At 37.5% G+C, this 5,132-nt stretch overlaps 1 protein-coding gene across 1 annotated transcript in view; it reads right to left on the reverse strand.

Annotated features, from left to right (window-relative positions):
- Window positions 1-5,132, reverse strand: part of thsd7ba (thrombospondin, type I, domain containing 7Ba) — a gene marked incomplete in the record, with an annotated part of 187,892 nt that overhangs the window by 104,623 nt on the left and 78,137 nt on the right.

Consider the following 5,132-nt stretch of genomic DNA (forward strand, 5'->3'; position numbering starts at 1 on the left):
TAATATGTTTTGGAATGAAAGCCAAAAAAACATACTGTACGTGCTAGTTGATATGAAAGTGATTGAATGAGCATATGTGTTATCAGAGCAGTTAGTTTTGATTGGCAAGATATGTATTACTTAAAGTAAAGTCTACAACTTAAACTTTCTCACTACAGCTGGTGAGAAATAGGTTACGAGTAGAGAAAAATGCTCATTTCTAACTTAAGAGGTAAAGTGGAAGGCCAGTTCAGTCTCACAGGAAAATCTGTAACAGCTGGGTTGGTCTACTGCATAAATGTACTTTGCAATAAAGATGGTAAAATCAGGAGATACCTAGAGTTTTAGAGGGACCAATTGTAGAGGCAGGAACCAGTAACCTTGCATAACAGGAAAATATATGGTGAAGGATGTGAAAAGGTCTACCCAAAACGTGGTAATTTTGTAACTCTGATAGAATAATTTTAGTGAAATTAGAATTATGGTAAGTGTAAAACAAAAATAAAAATACAATATGAAACTATGTCTGACAGTAATATATGAAAAACTAATTGGCCCCATAACAAGGACAAAAAGTCTAAAAACAAACAGCAGAAAGGTTTTTGTTACACACAGAATCAAACCTCAGTCTAATGAGAGTAGTTCCCGTGACAAACCAACTAAACTGTCAAAATGAAAAACAAAATAAAACAGACTAAAAAAAACCCCAAAGAAACAAAAAAAACAAACTTATGAAAGGCAGAATTTTAATTCCTTTTTTTTTTCTAAAAACTGTGATGTTTTGTGTTGTGGAACAATATAGCTTTAAAACATTTTGCCATGGGACTCAGCTGAGAGGGCAATGACCAGCTAAGGGAATAAACAGCAGCTCAACAGGGAGATATTAAGTCAAGACACGGTACGACCAATTCACTGCTAAGCACAGCTGACATTATTTGAAGATCACAGTCGGCTCAGCCACCTGTAATGGGCTCTGACATTAGTCTCTCTCGCAGAGTAAGTGGCTATTTTTTGCCTGTCCACAACATGGGGATTTTTTCAATCTAATATTCCATTTTGATGCACCTCAGCACATTACTGAGAGGCAAATTTCCATTTAAATGAGAGCCCATAGAGATATTCACTAAATGTCCACTGTGCATTTTGTCTTTTTACCAAAAGTAATTTACATGGTATTTGATCTCCTTTGTAAAATGAGATGCTTGCCTAAACACGTTGATAAAGTGCAGTATAGATCTTTCTGCTTTGCTCCCTAAATTGTGTTTTCATGTTTGCCAATTGTGTTACAGTTGTAGGCATCTAATAAAACCTGATTGAGCTCTTTATATTCTCCACATGCCTTGCAGCCACATCTGTTTATCATGTAAAACTGTACGAGTCACATCAAGGTAAACACTGAACTTGAAGTATTGATGTTGTCTCTCACATCCAGTGGTTCAAAGAGTTGCTTTCATTCGTACTCTATACTTAGCACATTCACAAATATACTTCTGATCTTCAAGCATTTCTCTGAACACTTCCTTCCAAAGGCAACACCTCCATCACACAGCTCAGGACTTGGGTCAGGACTATATGAAAATATGGATGGAGGCAAAGTTAACTTGTTATTATTTAATAAACTGTTGTGTTTTAAGGGGAGGCCAAGATGCGATTTGCAAAAAGAGAATCTTACAGTTGGCAGCCATTAAAAACTACCCACTGTGTTTAATTAAAAAGATAAATTAAATACTTAGTATGCATGTTAGTCTATTCTTAAAGTGATTTATAAGCCTAACTTTAATTTTGTTAATTAGAAAGTATCGCCTTTCTGTTCATAAATATTCAGTAACGGTCTATGTCTTCCTGCTGCCACAACTTGCCGTATTGTGTGTGCCACATGTTCTGAACACACTTAGGAGGGTTAGACTGGGTTTCTGAAGTGTTGATAGAGATTTTTGTTCCTTTGCTTATCTTTTTTTTTTTTTTTTTGCATCAACTTAAACATGGGCAATATGCCAAATGTAGAACAATGAAAACACAGAGACAATTCCCTTCCCCGTTGTTTTGAGCTGCAAATAAACATGTTCTGCAATAATAAAGGAATCCCAGTCAGCTAAGCTGATTAAGTTCAGGGGAGAACCCCCAGGGCCATTGCATTGGAGACCAAATTGAAATCGGTTTAACCAACAAATAAATAATCATCACTGTTGTCTAGCATTATTTGGCAGGATATCTCTTTGCAAAATTACTACAACATGTAACGACATTTTTTTTTTAAGGATGTGTGACAAAACAACAAAGAAGTCTTTAAACAGATGCAATTGTTGCCCCAACTGCCTGAACCAAAATAATGAATCTGACTAGATTATCCGTTTTTGGGTCATATTTTAAAGCTATACTTTACATTATTTTCAGTCTCTACCTTCAACTGAACTTCAACATAGCTCCGGCAATAAACAAGATACATTAAACGCACAAACTATATATAAAAAAGTAGTTCTTATTATTTGACTAACAGCAGTTCTTTATTTTCTTCAAGTCTGTACCTTGACTAACCTCAGATATTTATGCAGTCTGTCTACATTTTATTACAGGGCTTTAATAGTTATACATTTCCTGATATTGCAGCCACAGTTCACAGTGGGAGGGATGATAAGTTCTTCTCAGCGGTTGAATTAAAGTAATATTTCACATTTACTTCAGCTTGTATGCCATATTTGAAAAAAACCATGAAAACACACTTTCCTCCTGTCTCTCACACTTTTAGGTCTCAAATTGTTTTACTTGTTTTCTGAAAAAGGAACTAGATTTCTGTTAAAGAAAAAGTTTGCTTGGTAATAACTGGTATGTATGCATTCTACCTCCTGACCACATTATACAGATTATTATACAGAGAAAGAATATTTCATTCCACTGCTATGTTGATAACACGCAGACATTCTTATATTAGAAATTGCTGGTCACATTTTTTGTTAATTAAATTCAAATAAAAGAGGAATTCTTATCACTGGTACACACAATCTGCATCCAACCATGAAGTCCTCCCTCAGTCCTTTATCCGTTCATGGGCTTTAGTGACGCTCAGTGTCATTCATGGTTTTGGATTTTTGTAACGGTCTTTTAAACTCGTATCAACCAGAAAGCATAGAAAAATTCAGACTGTGCAAAATGTAGCAACCAGACTTCTTACAACAACCAAGAAAAAATTATATTACACTAATCTTAAAGACTCTACACTGGCTGCCCATCACTTTAAGGATCGATTTTAAGATTTTACTTATCACTTTTAAAGGTCTTCACGGCCTGCATTCAGAATGCATGCTGAAATTGCTGTTCCTGTACCAACCGGTGCGCAGCCTCAGATCCTCAGGCAAAAACCTGTTAACTGTTCTCACCTCAGTGAGTGTTAGCTGTGAGGCCTCGCCCGTTTAGGGATGATGTGCCTGAGAAAATCTGGCTTGCCTCACCAGTTTCTTCTCTCACTGCTAAAGATTCCTTTTTATTGTAAGGCTTTGGTGTGGTTTCAGTATAAATATGATATTTTTGACCTTGTTTGTTTAACTTAAACTTAACTTAAAAGAATAGATAAAGCTCAATAAAACTGAATCATAATCTTATTCTTCTAAAGTGACTTGCCCAGTTACAGTTTTCTATAATAGACAGTATCATATCTGTAATATACAATCCAATGTTTTGTTTTGTTTTTTACCTTAGCCTGACTAAAAGTAGATTTTTAGTCTTGTAAATTTCCACAGTACAGTGGGGAATGACCATAGACACACTGATTTGCTTGCTGAAGAGGGATATTTCCCGCAGTCTTATACAGTGGCTTGTGAGTAAGGAATATCAGTCAAAAACTGTTCTGCAAGCACTTTTTTTTTTCATTTGAACAGTCTCATTTAATTATTCATTTATTTATTTATTTTTTAAAGCAGAAATTCAAAAACCTTTTTACTTAACAAAAGCAACATTTGTGAGATGTGGGAAACTTGCTGAGAGTTAATTTCATTAGCATCTTTAGTAGCTTTCCTGGTTTAAGTGCCATTTTATATTTGCTGTCTCTTAGTTTGATAATGAATCCGCATTATTTTCTGACCAAAGAGGCCCAATGCTTGTAGGTTCATGAAAAAAACTGCACTTTCACACTTTCAGAGGTACAATTAGCAATTTCTCTGTGAAGGTTCTCAGTCATCCAGGTCATGGTAGTCTAAAGAGCTTGGAAAGAAAAGTGTCTGGACTTCTTTGAGTTGCTTGAAGACGTTCCACCTCTCATCTGAGAAGCTCTTTCAGTTCTAACGTCAAATGGGGGAGAGTCCCAGATTTAAGTCCTAGGGGAGTGTCCCCCAAGGGGGTCACAGGGGTCCTGTTGATCCTCTACCTAATCACATGAGCCAAGGTGTGAAAATGGGTGTAGGTCACAATCAAAAGTTTCGGGGGAACCTGCTGTGAAACCTGGCCCCACCCTATGATGTGGTTTCCTGAGGTCAACAGGCCCAGGATGTGAGTGGGCATTGAGGCATCTGGGAAGGGATCTCAAAACTGGGTTATAGATGGCAGACAGTTGGTGTCGTAAGCCACCGCCTCTGTTCAACGATGGTCGCTCACAATGGACGTAAATGGCTTCTTTCACTCCTCTTTCAAACCATCCGTCTTCTCTGTCCAAAATGTGAACATTGGCATCCGCAACAGTGACCTTTGTCCTTGATGAACAGCCGAGTCTTGTCCCATCGAGGTGGCTCTTCTATGTCGTGTAATACGTTTACGAAGTGGCTGTTTTGTCTCTCCAATGTAGAGGTTTGAGCATTCCTCGCTACACTGTACAGCATACACTACGTTGCTACGTTTGTGTTTAGGAGTTTGGGATGAACCAGTTTTGTCTGAGTGTGTGGCTGTATCTGAAGTACACTGGGATGTCATGCTTGAAGAAGACTCTCCTGAGTTTTTCTGATAAACCGGCAACATGGGGGAAGACAATGTTGTTGCATTTGTCTTTCTGATCCTCCCTAGTTGGTGTCTGAATAACTAAAGAAGCTTCTCGGATGAGAAGTGAAACGTCTTCAAGCAACTTAAAGAGGTAAAGAGGTCCAGACACTTTTCTTTCCAAGCTCTTTAGACAAATAACAATTTCACATGCGCGACGCTCTGAGATCACGCACCGCTGCCTACAATGAAGG

The sequence above is a fragment of the Haplochromis burtoni genome, unplaced genomic scaffold (assembly GCF_018398535.1).
Source record: "Haplochromis burtoni strain Fernald_Lab_line unplaced genomic scaffold, NCSU_Asbu1 Contig_20, whole genome shotgun sequence".
NCBI classification, from domain to species: Eukaryota; Metazoa; Chordata; class Actinopteri; order Cichliformes; family Cichlidae; genus Haplochromis; species Haplochromis burtoni.